At 41.4% G+C, this 15,638-nt stretch overlaps 1 long non-coding RNA gene across 2 annotated transcripts in view; it reads left to right on the top strand.

Moving 5' to 3' along the window:
• The window catches only part of LOC112545634 (uncharacterized), a 29,602-nt gene that overhangs the window by 7,785 nt on the left and 6,179 nt on the right, over window positions 1-15,638 (top strand). For both annotated transcript variants that reach the window (XR_016349273.1, XR_016349274.1), the window contains exon 3: window positions 11,220-11,274. This is a non-coding gene — a long non-coding RNA (uncharacterized LOC112545634). The remainder of the gene's footprint in view (window positions 1-11,219; window positions 11,275-15,638) is intronic.

The following is a 15,638-nucleotide window of genomic DNA, read 5'->3' as shown; positions in this document are numbered from 1 at the left end:
CTGTTGCCAAGCTTTGTAATCTTGCAGCTGCAGTAAAAATGAAAAATATATCTCTCATTTACATAACATCATTCCTTGCAAAGAATCTCAAAGTTCTTTATTGAAACTGCATACAGTAGAGGAGTCATTTCATTCACTATTGAAATGCAGCTACCATTTATGTGGTTTATGTAGAGCAGTGTTTCTTAAACTTTTTAAGACTGAAGAACACCAAACAATAATTTTTTTTATGGGGAACACCAAGGATATTTTGTTGAGCAAAAATAAATAAATAAATACAAGTCGCCTGCCCCTTTAAGAGTGGCCATTTTGAATTCTGTTCTCTGCGGCACACCTCCGACTGTCTCATGGCACACCGGTGTGCCACAGAATACAGTTTAAGAAACACTGATATAGAGAATGCTGTTGAATAGTTGAAAACAGCATAGGACAGGAAGTGAATATTTAATAGATATTGTAAACTAAAACTGGATTTTCCCAGGATTCTTGAGATGCTACAGCCATTATTTTGCTCAGATAGGTAAAACTACAGGCCTCTTTTCCCTGGGAGGATGAAGTGTGTGGACATGGATATTATTGGCATGTTCTATGTAAGCTAACAGGCAAGTCATACAGGAACTTTACAAGTACCGCGTGACCAGAATTTTTATGCCCTGTCACATAGCTCTCTTTTTCTCTGTTGGCAGTCTTTGTGGCATATATCCTGACCTTTTCTAAATGATTTAGTCTTATAATGCACTAACAAACTGACCAGTCTTGAGAAGGCTGACGGTGTGGTAATATCTGAACTTCACTGAAACAGCCAAGGCACATGACCCTGTTTGTGACTCACTGTCTTATCCAAAAAGATTGGGCTGATCTTTCAGTGTGGCTCTTTGTAATCAGATGTGGAGAAGCATGTGGCAATTGCTGTGTGTTACAGCAACTCCAGACTTGCTATCAGTCAGTCACAAATCACTTTGGAATGGGGAAGTCCACTGTTTGGGCTGTGTTAACACACGTGTGCAGAGCGATTAATCTCATCCTGCTCTGAAAGACCATGAGTCTTTGGAATGGGTGTGAAATAATGGATGGCCTTGCAGCAATGGGTGATGGATGATGCAGGGCTTTAGGGCAATAGATGACCCGCATGCCCCAATTTTGGTCACAGGCCATCTTGTGATGGAGCAGGGGTGGCCAACCCATTAAATGAAGAGAGCCGAAACAGCAGCGGGAAAAAATGTGAAGAGCCACACCAGTATTTATTTTTGAGCAATTTTTGTTGAGGGGGAAAAAAAGGAAGAGCTCCCCACCAGCTCCCAGAATTGTTGAGCAAAAAAAAAAAAGAACGGATGTTGCCCCTTTAAAAGAAAAGATAAGGCTCTTTTTGGCCACATCAGGCTCCTGTCAGCCGCCACCATCTTGGCGACGCCATTTTGAATCACTGCACCGGACAGCTCCCCTCCCCCCGTGAGCACCAGGGACTGTTTCTAGGGGCGCAGGGAAGGGTTTGCAAGTCATGGGGGAGGCTTCGCGAGCTGCACTTTAAGGGGGGGAAGAGCTGCATGTGGCTCACGAGCCGCGGGTTGGCCACCCCTGTGACAGAGTATATCAGTAGAAAGGGGTATATCTCCATGGTATTGCAGGCACTTGTGGATCACTGAGGCCATTTTGCTGACATCACTACAGAATGGACAGGGAAAGTGTATGACACATGCATCTTCAGGAACATTGGCCTATACAGAAAGCTGCAAGCAAGGGCTTTCTTTCTAGACCAGAAAACTGCAATGGGTGATGTTGAAATGCCTGTAGTGATCTTGGGAGATCCATCATACACCTTACTCCCATGGCTAATGAAACCTTACAAGGAAAATCTGGAAGAAGAAAGGAACGTTTCAACAACAGGCTGTGCAAGTGCAAAATGATCATTGAATGTGCCTTTGGCAGATGAAAAGCAGGTTGATTCTCAGAGAGGAGTGTGGTCAAGGATCACCTGGCAGCTGATTTTGAACAGTCATATGTCTGGACTAGTAGAGGGGCACAACAGGAAGCTGTTTAATCAGGGAGGCTTTGAGGAACCATTTTGACAACGCGCTCCAGTAATGTGTCTTTCTATACAGCACTTTGGCATGTTTTGTTAACTTGTCTCCGTGCTTGAAAATTTTGATGATTCCTGACCATGATTTATACTCAGCACATGATTAAATTCCCCCTGCGTATTAATTCCACCAAGTGTAGGAGATAAGTAAAGATTGATTATCTTTCAGGGACTAGGTAACTAAGCAGCATCAACTAAAACAAACCACTTGACAGGGTTCTCCTGTCCTGCTTCGTGCATACCTGAGATGGAATGTTGGGACTGACTAAAACCCTTGGGAGAGGAAAAGTTGTCCTGACTTGCGGTCCCATCTGACAATCCTGCCGTGTGCACCACATCATCTTCAACTTGACCTTCTCATCCACAACTTTGTCCTTGGGGCTGAGTCTACTGTCTGCTGTCTCCAGCCCTGCCAAAACACTAGTGGGACTCTTGGTGGAGGAGGGGGATTGCCACTGAGGATGGTGTCCAACTCCTAAGCTGCAGGTCTTCTGTGCATCCCCAGACTTACAGTTTTTGACTCCCTTTCCTTCTAGCATACCTGCCTCAGCTCCTTTATCTTCACAAGACACTGATGTGTATCCCATTTGTAGCCCTTATTCAACATGCCATGAGAAATGGGCTTAAATTGCAGCAAGGGAGGTTTAGGTTGGACATTAGGAAAAATGTCCTAACTGTCAGGGTGGTTAAATGCTGGAATAAATTGCCAAGGGAGATTGTGGAATCTTCATCACTGAAGATATTTAAGAGCAGGTTGGATAGACATCTGTCAGGGATGATCTAGATGTTGCTTGGTCCTGACATGAGGGCAGGGGACTGGACTTGATGATCTCTCGAGGTCCCTTCCAGTTCTAGAATTCTGTGAAATCTGACCACAGGTATGTAAGTTCCTATGGCTAGAGTGGAGATGGGACTGCATGGCCTCCTCTCCCCCTAGTGCCATCAGATCCAACAACTCAGATATGCTCCGAATGGGAGAGTGTTTGCTGCATGGACCTGCCATGATTAGCTGGGAAGACATGATGTCCACACAGAAGAAGGAGGAAATAGAATTTAAAAAAATTCTAGAACTTTAAAGAGAGAGGGGAAGAAGCCATTGTACCTGGGTTGAGGGCAGCGGAGTTCAAATTGCTGATAAGAGAGGTCAGGGTGGGCACTATAGGACACCTCTTCGAGGCCTTTTACAGCAACATAACCAAACATCTATACTGACACTTTGTCAATATAACTTTGACATAAAAAGCTTGCTTCTTGTTGAAGCTTTGATGCCTTAAATACATTTCCCAGACCTAAAGAATACCATGCCAGCTCAAAAGCTTGTCTTTTTCTCTGATGGAAGTGGGTCCAATAAAATACTTTTACCTCACCCATCTTGTCTCTAATACTCTAGGACCGAATAGACTACAGGATGAACCATCGTTAATGTGACACTCTGGTCCAGCAACATCTGTGGTCTGGCATGATTTCACTTAGCTGGATGTCTGTTTATTGTGGATGTGGCCAAGTTTCCCACAGTTTCATAAAGTTAGTTTATAGCCGCCAGTCCTGGCTCTCGGTGTTCTGTGTTTTTACTTAGCTCTAAATTACTCCTAAAGAGACCAGCAAGCAATGGAAGTGCTGATAGTGCTGCTAAGCATAAGCATGATTTTTATGCTTTATCTACTTATTTCCTTGTGCCAATACAATAAAATTCTGTAACAACACTATACTTTGTTATGAAGACAGCTTGATAAGTCTTGGGTAGGCATAGGCTTACATAGGGTGTATCAGTTCATCACGTCAGGTTGTGAGGGTGGCGCACTAGAGAGGTTCAACTTGTAGAACAACACCGCATATAAAGTGTCACATTGATATAAAGTATTCTGCTGGATGAATTTTCAAGTTAAAATAAACCATTGTAGTAATATAAATAAGAGGAGATAGAATGGGATATGTTTCTTCTTCAGACCTCTGTACCTAATGCCTATATAGTTATGTTATCATAAGAGGTTATTTTAATTAGCCCTAGTCCTTCTCGTCATAATTGTTATGAAACTGTTTTCTGATCCTTGCAGAAACACATATTTGACTAGTTGTTAATTCTACTAGTTCCAAGTCTTCTCCCCCCATCTTTTTCCTCCTGTTGCATTTAAGATTTTAATAGTTCAGTGTTTTAAACATTTTGATTTATTTCTGTTCCATTCTTGGCAGGGTCAGTTAAGTCAGCTTCTGAGTTGTCTATTCCTCTGTTCCAAGCACATTTACAATTCCCCCTCCCCGCCCCCAGCTTTTCTTTCCTTGTTTATTTTCTGTCTTCAAAACTTGAATGTTATAAAACCTGCTCTTCATCAGAGAAGGTTGATTTAAAGAGACTCCTCACCTTCTCTGCTTTCCATAATGCCTTAGTTTTCCCACTGATTTCTGTGCATTTAATTCATGACATGGCTAACATCTTGGCAAATATTAATTTTATTTCCTTATTTTTGGATCCCATCTAATTATGTTGATTTTTAATTGCTACAGCTTTCTCCCGAAAGTACTGCAATCAAATGGTATTTGGTCTGATTTCAGTCCCAACAGGGAGATGTACTACAGTGCTCTGAGAGCTCTGTCTATAATAGCTGCTTCTATTGATTTTAAATTTAGCAAATTTCTTATGAAGTTCTATACATAAAACATTTTTAGAATATCCTGGAATACTCTTTAATCAACGATTATTCCTTTTATCTCTCTTCTATATAATCAAGCTTCAGTTGTAATAACCTTCCCTTTTTTCCTTGTAATCTCATGTTATTGCAGTTCTATTTTTAATTCTGAGAATTGCCTCCCTCTTGTTTCTAAGCTGATTACTCTGTCTTCCATGTGAGTTATTTCCTTCTTAATAGAGAAAATTTGGGTATCTATTTTTATTCTTATTGCTTTTAATGTCATCAGCAATGTTTTGATATCAGTCTTTATTGCTGGCTCCATTCTTTCTCTGCTTTTTTTAGCTTCAGTGTCATATTTTCTTGCTTGTTCTGCTGAGAATGTTGAAGCATTTATTTTAGAAAACAAAATCATTATCTTTTAAATTTGAATTGAGTAGCATTTCATTATTAATTTTCAGGGGTGGATGATGCTACATACTCAATGAATGCAGATTCCTTAAATACTCTTAAGTATTCCATGTTTTCAGTTTTTACCAATTTTCACCAATTAGTGACCATGTTTTTTTTATCAGAGTTCAGTTTTTACTGATTTATACCCCTATATCAATCCACTCAATATTTTTTCAGATACTTATTTTTGTTAAACACTAAGGCTACGTCTAGACTGGCATGATTTTCCGCAAATGCTTTTAACGGAAAAGTTTTTCCGTTAAAAGCATTTGTGGAAAAGAGCATCTAGATTGGCACAGATGCTTTTCCGCAAAAGCACTTTTTGTGGAAAAGCGTCTGTGCCAATCTAGACGCGGTTTTGCGCAAGAAAGCCCCGATCGCCATTTTCGCCATCGGGGCTTTTTTGCACAAAACAGTTTTCAGCTGTCTACACGGGCCCTTTTGCGCAAAAGCATTTCTGGAAAAGGGCTTTTGGCCTAACGGGAATGTCAAAGCATTTGCGCAAGAAGCACTGATTTCGGACAGTAGAACGTCAGTGCTTTTTCATAAAATCGAGCGGCCAGTGTAGACAGCTGGCAAGTTTTTCCGCAAAAGCAGATGCTTTTGCGGAAAAACTTGCCGGTCTAGACACAGCCTAATTGTTTTATGCAGTTATTGTGTTCCACAGCTCTGAGACTGCAATAATTCCACAGTGTAAAACATAGAACACACATACAGAAGAGACTGGAAAAATCAAACACTGTTTGCATCGTGCTATGATTGGCTCACAAGGAAGCACTACCAGCCTATTTCTTTGTATCCATTTAGTAGGGCACTGAATTGAAATAATCAATCCTCCATAGGTAAAGATAACATTATAAGGTAAATATGGGGTGAAAATGCAAATCTATGTGTAAATACCAACCAGAAAATAGGTGCTTAGAAATTTTCAAGAAAAGTAAAGATGAGTAAAGGGGATGCGTTGCGTTGCAAATACTGCAGCATTGAGGTGAGTGCTTATACTGTGACAGAATAATGTTGGAAGTAAGCAACATAAGAAGCTTAAAGAAAAAAATGAACTTTGGGATAAACAGTCAATATCAGGAGACTTCACAAGGGCTTTAATGAAAGAGAGGACATAGCATAATTGACTCAATGATTCTGTGCATTCTCTTTGTTTCTCTAGACAACCACAGTTAACTGCAGCAGGACCCATTAGTGACTTTATATGATAATACCATCCAGCAGCAAAAACTCTTCCTAATGCAGACAACCTTACTCAAAAGTATCAGAAAGAAAATAATGCTTTAATATCTGAATTGATGTAGTAAATTAATGGAAATGTGGTGGCTAATCTGATTTTTGACAAATCTCCTGATACTTTGGAGCATCCAATTCTTGGCCTTTTGTTTTTGTTCATTTCAAAGCAAATAAACTTGCATTGTTTTGTGTTCATGTGATATTAATCCTCTCTGCTGTCACCTGTTTTGTTGGCGCAGCAGTAACTGACATGTTTGACATGTAACTCGAGAAATGTGGCCAAAATTAACACAGATTCTGCTCTCTATATGGCTAAATTTGCACAGGAGATTAAGCTCAATCAGAAACCAGAGCTGCTACGCATTACTTGTCCTGCTCATCTGCCCATCTGTCAGCAGCTATTGCTACAGAAGAAATGAAAGACATGAAAACTTGCATAACTGGATTTGGGACCATTTTCAAGATTGCAAACAATTTGAAGGTTTTGTTTTACAGTGTGAGATGAGTGAAGAGCTGACTGTCGATTACCTTTCCCTGTTGTGTGTCACATTGGTGGATGAGCTTGTAATTTGCTGCCTGCCAGGTAAATAACACATGGAAGATGTTAATGCATCTCCTATATCATCCTGAGTTTGTTGGTTATAAAGCAGACTTCTAAAGAGACTAATAAATAACAAGAAGGATTACCAGATTCTGTGCACCAAGATAATGTTAGTTGTTGAAAACTTAGAATCACACTGTGACACACAGAAAACACTGGATTTTTTTTTCCAACTACTCCCAACATGTTTGCCCATATAGAGGTCTACTAGACTCTGACAAACAAAAACTTAACTGAACTGAGCATAAAAGCTGCAGAAGAAACATGGGGCAAGAAAACCCAGCTGTTTCTGGAAATCCTTCTGACACTGAACACAAGGGGAGAAAAACATTTAAACTCTTCAACACAATGCTCAGCAGGAAATGGGAAATGACCATGACCTGTAAGAGCCCCAAAGTGTTTGGTGCTGAATATTTTTTTGGAATGTCACCAGGCGTTGCACCTCTTCCTCTAGATGAATTTTGCAGCAGATTATGACCAGAATGTTTTAACCATTTGCCACTAAAGATGAAATTTCAAAGCTGTAAGGGGAATTTGCTTCTTATATAAACTTGCCAAACCCTGACAGTATGAAACTCGATATGCTGACTTTTTGGAACAGTTATCAAGACAGACTTCCCAACTGTAGGAAAGAGTCACAGCAAGCTGTGAGTAAACCCCTGGGTCTACTGATGCAAAGCATGTATTTTCAAAATTGGACTACCTCCAAGATAGCAAGAGGAGGCGCAACATGAATAACGATACTTTGAAGAAAATTATGCGAGTGTATGGAAACCAGGATTTCTGGAAAACCCATAGCTCTGAGAGAAAGAAAATATACCTTTATACATTAGAAAAAGTTTCAATTATACTATAATGTGTATATATTATGAATGTTCCCATACCCCAGTTTTTCCTCCATTTTTAAATTTTAACCTGATTTCATTCCAGTTTTAATGTTTGGAAAATAAACACTGACAAATCTCCAGATTCTTTTAAAAATAAAAACTGAAAATGTAGAAGACTAAATACCCTCTATAGTGCCCATCTTAAAATGTTGATGTACTCTGGATAGTGACTCTTAAAAATGGTATTGTGGGTTTCCATATTAATTTTCTCACTGATTTCCAGATACAAATTTCTCTGTTGCAGCCAACAAGATTTTTTTTTCCTGAGTGACAGGCCTCGGATGCAGGGTCTGGGCTCTGAAAGTCAGAGTTGACTTTCGCATATCATTACCAATAAGAGATGTTTTGCAGGCCAAATTGGAAGTAGGTTAGTTATCAATGAGGGCATGATTGGAAAATAATGAAGTCAGGCAAGTGTCACTGAAGGTTCAATATGAGCCTATGTCTATACTACAGCCAAAATAAATACTCTGAGATCGATACATTGGCAGTTGATTTAGTGGGTCTGCAGTTGACTGCTCTACTCTACGCCAGACAAGAGGAGTAAGGTAAGTCTCTCATCAGTCCCTTGCAGTGTAGACTCTGTGGCAATTTGACTTAAGATACGTTGACTCCAGCTACATTATTTATGTAGCTGGAATTACATAGCTTGGGTTGACTTACCATAATAGATTAGATGTATCCTGGATTACAAAAACTGTCTTATGTATATGTACTTCACTGTATGTATATACAGCCAGCACTGATAGGCTGTAGACAATTCTTGTTTGGAAAAAAAAAGGCTCATTCTTAAGAATACTATCTAACAAAGGCTGTAGAAAGATCCTAAATCTGAGCAGCATGCTTATTTGAATGATCCTACGTATAGGTACTATACAAGTGATAAACATACAATACTTGATTTAATGTGTGGTTGAAACAGTTATATTAATATATTTTTAAAAATATTGTCCTCATGGGGTCACTATTCACCCATTAATATAGTAAGTGTAATCATTTCATCTAGATTTTTCGTTGTTGTGCATTGACATAAAAGTCTACCATAAGATCTCAGAAAGTGTTATAGTTCAAACCATTATGTAGCCAAAGTACCTCAAACAAAAGGTAAAAGACACTAAGCCTTGTACAGAGCTGTATTTGTACTCAGATTAGGATTTTTTCTACAGATTGAGCCTTGTTACATAATGACTCAAATCAGGATTTTAGATTGCAGTTTGGAATAAGAAAATAGTAGAGAAGGAGTTTTATTGTAAAATTCAGAAGTTTGGTATGTACTTTGATTTTTTTCAATGTAATTTTCTTACTCTTTTTTGTCCTTTTGCTGCCACTAAATAAATTTACATGAGCAAAATAGTGACAGATTACAATTTGATGAAGGGGAAAATCAGATGTCACTATATACCATAGTTTGATTTTCCTGCCACTAATTACTAGGATTTTTAAGTTATTCAGATTTAGAATGATAATGAAAGGGGTGTCTAAATCCTAAAGACAATTTATTCGGTAATTTGGAGAAAGCTTCCAGTTTATAGTATCTCAATATTGGAACTCTCTGATAATTATTTGAACTTCTGTTTATTTGTAAAACTGAATACCATTAGTGTGCACCTGCTAATAGCTGAGGATCAGTTCAATTTCTTGATTTATTATTATTTTATTAATAAGTATTTGGATTTACATGTTTAAACATCTGTAAAATGCTAAATAATTAATCATAATTCGCTGTGAGATAATATTAATATAACTATCTCTGGCTGACAGATTAGGAAATTGAGAGTTTAAATCTTCTCACTTAAGGCCTGAGAGGGAGTTTCTTTCAGACCCAGGGATTAAAACTCCTAGTTTCAAAATCAGTGATTTATAGTGCATGTATCAATATATGTTTCTTGGGTATAAAAACTAAAATAGTAATTTACTAAGAATGTTACAAACAGTTTAAAAAGCCAAAATTACTATGTATTAGAATTATGTCAATTTGCATTGATTCTTTGGAAACTTGAATAGTCAGCCCTAAAAGTCTATCTTGCAAACTATGGATAGCAGAAGCCATTTAAAATCTGTTTCTCTAAGGAAGAATTTAATAAAGAAGAGTTTGTTGTTAACCTGGAGCTGGTGTGTTCCCTTGTTTATTTAAATCTAGTTATATTTAATATTTTCATTCATTATAAGGACAATGAACCCACTATGACATCAGCTCAGGAAAAGAGCAAAAGGAAAAACTGCCAGGAAAGAAAGAATTTCTATTGTTAAAATCTTTATTGTTTTAGCTGCAAGAGCATTTAGAAGGCAAAACCAACCTATTTGCGGGGTTATTTATTTCTAAGGTACCACAAACTGTGGCATGCAGGAGAGAAATTTTGCTAATGAAACAAACTTTGTGTTCTTCACGTGGAAGATTATCTGCTCCTAAATGCCTAACTGATTTTTTTAAACATAGCTCATATGCCACTACAAAGGAGTCTCTAGCACTTCTAACACTTGGCTGGCAGCTGCTTGTTTCCACTTACTGCAATCATCTTTGACACAGGCTGCAAAGAATGAGAGCCAGACAAAGGGAAGATATAACCAAAAGCAGAATCATTACATGAGGACAAGTAATTTCTAACTTGTCACTCTGCTAAAAAGGATAAAAGAGTTCCTTCTCTAGTAGGTGCAGAAACAGGATCAGCATCTATCATGGGATACATAAAATAGTCTTACAAGTTTGAGATATATCAATCATGTTGTAGGAACCATGATAAATTCAACTGAATAAATCAGCTGAAAGGACAAGTTGGTTTCCTAACCAGAATACCTCTGAATTATAACAGATTCTATCTCAAGTTCTTTTTCCATTCCTGTTTCATAGAATCATAGAATAATAGGACTGGAAGGGACCTCAAGAGTCATCGAGTCCAGCCCCCCGCCCTCAAGGCAGGACCAAGCTCCATCTACACCATCCTGACAGATGTCTAATGTTTCTGATTCTTATTGTCTATTTCATATACATTGCACTATGATGAAAGCTCCTCTCCTAGTACACGACAGTCCACACATCATTTGACATCCTATTACCTTAAATTATTAATTATTAGTGGTCACATCTTTGTTTTGGGACAAAATAATCACTAGGCTATGCTAGAATTCAACATAAGCTATCCTCATTTTCTAATTGATTTTGTTTATAGAATTCCATTGAGGGATAGAGAATAACTGTTACAGGAACATAAATAGATTCTCAGCTAAAATAGTATAACCAGCTGCAGGTCAACCATAAACCCTTCTTTCTAAGAACACAAAAATGGCTATACTGTGTCATATCAATGTTCCACCTTGCCCAATGTCCTGTTTTTTGACAGTGGCCAGTGCCAGATGCTTCAGAGGGAATGAACCAGAACAGAGTACTGTAAAATCGTGAGTATGATGCACACTTTTTTCCCTTTTTTTTTAGCATCAAAGTCGGGGTGCACATTATCCATAGAAGGTTTTTTTTTTTTTAAGTTTTCATTTGGTGGTTCCGTGGCAGTTAATTAATCACTGGACACCAGACGTTAAGTTGATTTTTATTATCATCGACAAGCAACTATATACACAGTTTCAAAAAGGTAAGTTAAACAAATGAAATCAACACTGCAGTGCAAACAAGCAAATATGTTAATTGATCTTCTACTCATCTTCGAAGCCCTTGAATTCGGTTTTGTTAGAATCTTCCTCGAATAGACGAGCAATATCTCCCGGGGTATAGCCCTCGACATCGTCATTCAGGTAATACAAATCATTGTCATCTTTGCATACCGGTAATTCGCCCTCAGCCAATTCATCGTTGTTCAGATCCATCCACAGGGCATCATCCTCACTGCCATCCATAACATTAGAGATGCTGCATTTCAGAAACCCCTTCCCTATCATAGCGGGATCAAATTCAAGCCAGACATCCGCTATCCACTGGGTAACATCTTGCAGCGTCAGTGTTCGCATACATCCACCACCAGTAAATGTATGTTCACCTTCCAACAACCAGGTGTTCCATTTCCTGCGTAGTGCATCTTTCATTGGCTTGTTAACTGTCACGTCAAGCAGCTGCAACATTTTGGTCATTCCACCAGGAATAATTGCCAAGTCTGTTTTGTCCTGCTGAAGCCTTTTCTTAATGGATGGCATACGATGACACCGAAATGCACCCAAAACTGTTAGAGACCGCTTTCTCATAAGTCCACCCGGCCGCTTCGCCCATACAGTCTATAGCCAAAGAAGCATTAAAGCTTCGTCAGTCCAGCCTTTAGGGTGAACACGCACGTGAACGGTGTTTGGGAATATAACATTCTTTGGCATTGTCTTGCGCTTGAATACAATATAAGGAGGAAGCTTCGTTCCGTCGGCCATGCAAGCAAGCATTAGGGTAAACCTAGACTTTTTATGGCCTGTGGTAGCAATGGAGACGGTCTTGGAACCTTTCACTTCAAGCATTCTGTTGTAGGGATCTGTGTTACCAATTAATGAAAGGTCGTAGCAGTGCTGCTTGCGTAGTTTTATGATAAACTTTTGGAACTGTAGTAACTTAGGATATGTCTACACTACAGCGCTAATTCGAACTAACTTAGTTCGAATTAGTTAATTCGAATTAACTTAGTTCGAATTAGCGTTTTGCTAATTCGAACTAGCATGTCCATATTAAGTGGACCCTGAACCGGGGTTAAGGATGGCCGGAAGCAGTGCCGGCAGGGCATGAGATGAGGACTTAGAGCGTGGAGATGCTGTCTCAGGCTAGCCGAGGGCTGTGCTTTAAGGGACCCGACCTCCCACCCCGGACAGACCGTTCTCAGGGGTGCCCCGCTTGCAAAGCAGTCCTGTCTTGAAGTGCCCTGAGTGCCCACACTGGGCACATCACAGCACTCGGCCATCAGACCGGCTGCACTTGCCGCAGGCTGCCATCTGGGGAGAGGAGGCAATTGGGGGGCTGCAGGAGAGCTTCCACCCCCAGAAGCCCGCAGAGCCAGCCCAGTCCTCCCCATCAGGGGTTCGTACCCCATTCCTCCCTCACCTCCTTCCACTTACCCTTCCCTAGCCCCCCTTCCTGATGTACAAAATAAAGAAAATGTGTGGTCAAAAATAGAATCTCTCTTTATTGAACAAAACTTGGGGAGACTGGGAAAAGGAGGTGGGAGAGGGGAAGAGAGAGGGTGGGAGAGGGGAGGGCAACTAAAATGATCAGAGGTTTGGAAGAGGTCCCATATGAAGAGAGGCTAAAGAGACTGGGACTTTTCAGTTTAGAAAAGAGGAGACTGAGGGGGGATAGGATAGAGGTCTCTAAAAGCATGAGTGGGGTGGAGAGGGTGTATCAAGAAAAGTTCTTCATTAGTTCCCATAATAGAAGGACTAGAGAACACCAAAGGAAAGGAATGGGTAGCAGGCTTCAAACTAGTAACAGAAAGTTCTTCTTCACAAAGCAAAGAGTCAACCTGTGGAACTCCTTGCTGCAGGAGGCTATGAAGGCTAGAACTAGAACAGAGTTTAAAGAGAAGTGAGATAAAGTGATGGAGGTTGGGTCCATGGAGTGGTATTAGCCAGGGGGTAAGAGTGGTGTCCCTGCCCAAAGTTTGTGGAAGGCTAGAGAGGGATGGCACGAGACAAATGACTTGGTCACTGTCTTCGGTCCATCCCCTCCAGGGTCCCTAGTGTTGGCCGCTGTCGGCAGACAGGCTACTGGGCTAGATGGACCTTTGGTCTGACCCAGTATGGCCATTCTAAGCTCAGGGTCGGGGTCTCAGTGGACCACCTTGATTTTCATGCACACCTGCTCCTGGGTGGCCAGGCTGGCAGCTCTCCTGCCCTAGACGGCCACTTTCCTGTGCCTAGTGCGGAGGTCGTGGACGAGGTCCACGATGTCCGCACTAGACCAGGCGGGTGCCCGCCTCTTGCAGTCCTGGGCAAGCTCCCGGGAGCCTCCAGCCTGGTCCCGGGAAGAGGGGGAGGGCTGGGGGGCATCGGGTGGCTGGCTCGGGCCGTGCCAGGTGCAGGGTCTGCTAGCTGGGTGCTGGCAGGCTTGCACCTGGCACGGGCATCGTAGCCAGCCCGTGCCCCTTTAAGGAGGCCGGGGCCGGGAGGGGGGCAATAGAGTTTCCCTGGTGTTGGCCAGAGTGGCCACCAGGGAAAGCTGGGGAGGGCTAGCCTCCCACTAGTTCGAATTAAGGGGCTACACACCCCTTAATTCGAACTAGTAAGTTCGAACTAGGCTTAGTCCTCGTAGAATGAGGTTTACCTAGTTCGAACTAAGAGCTCCTCTAGTTCGAATTAAGTTCGAACTAGCGGAGCGCTAGTGTAGCGCCTATCAAAGTTAATTTGAACTAACGTCCGTTAGTTCGAATTAACTTTGTAGTGTAGACATACCCTTAGTGTCTGAGTCCATGGGTAGCTTGTGCGATTATTGTTCGGCGTCAGACAGACAGGCTATGGTGATTCATGAACCGATTGCCCCAGCCATACAAAGCTTTAAACCCGGCTGTATTAGCACGTTTTGGCAATGGTCAAAGCCTTCATTCTAACCTCCGCAATGCTAACACCACCGCCTTGCTGTCTACACTCAGCAATCCATTCAACCAGGTTGGCCTCCAAATCAGGATATGCAGCGCTTTTACCTCGCTCAGCCATCTTTATCCGAGGCAGCACTTGCAGGCACTCTTTCTGCCGTCTCCAAAGCCGAATGTTAGACTCTGCTATGTCATCAAATTCACGGCTGGCAGCTCTGTTGCCATGAGCCTCAGCATAGCTAACAACTTTACGTTTTTCAGCGGTCGTGTAAGATCGCCAACAACTCATGGCATCCCAAAGAGAGCATGGAAATGCCATGCACTATATACTCATGCGCTCACGTGTGATTACCCAGCAATACAAAAAGGCAAGACAAAATTAAGCAAAGTCGGGGTGCGCATTCTGGATAAGAGTTCAGTTTATTCCAGGATTCTGACGTTTAAAAGATAGGTGCGCATTATGCATAGGTGCGCATTATACTCGCGATTTTACGGTAATTATCGTGTGATCCATTTTTGTCAAACAGTTCTAGCATCTGTCAGTCAGAGGTTTAGGAACAACCAGAGCATGGAGTTGTCTCCTTAACTTCCTGGCTAATATCCATTGATGGACCTGTCTTCTGAATTTACCTAATTCTTTTTTAAATTCAGTTACACTTTTGGCCTTTACAGTGTCTCCAGATAGCAATCTCCACAGGTTGATTATGCATTGTGTGGTATACTTCCTTATGTTTGTTTTAAATGTGCTGCCTGTTAGTTTCAATGCGTGACTCAGGGGTGAAAGTGGGCCTGTGTGGAGCAGTGGTAAGAATTGGCTTGCCGGTACCAGTATTTGCACATCCAATTATTTATTCCCCCTCATTAGTCGCCAGTAGGATCCAGTGGCAGTTACAGTAGCATTTTGCTGCCGTTTTTCCCCAAGGGCAAAAGAGGCAGCAATATTAAAATGTTGCTGCAGCAGCACTGCTGGACTCTATGACAGGGCTGCCAGTGGTGAGAGCAAAAGGGGCAGCTGCCCCAGGGTCCAAAAATTTAAAAGGCTCTGGGGCTCCCAGCCACTCGCATCGCCAGAGCTCTGGGGCTCCCAGCTTCCACTGCTGCAGCCGTGGGGTTCCCAGTCTCTGGCCATGAAGGACTGTTTGGGGGAGTGTCTACCCCCAGCCACAGGCTCCCTCCCCTTTTGAGGGCCCAGAGTACCCCCCCACACACACTAAAGACACTAGGCCCAGTGCAGAGTGCACTGGTAAGACC

This window comes from Pelodiscus sinensis, chromosome 3 (assembly GCF_052426305.1).
Source record: "Pelodiscus sinensis isolate ZL-2025 chromosome 3, ASM5242630v1, whole genome shotgun sequence".
NCBI classification, from domain to species: domain Eukaryota; kingdom Metazoa; phylum Chordata; order Testudines; family Trionychidae; genus Pelodiscus; species Pelodiscus sinensis.
The sequence above is the reverse complement of the archived record's forward strand: the minus strand, read 5'-3'. Positions and strand labels throughout refer to the sequence as shown.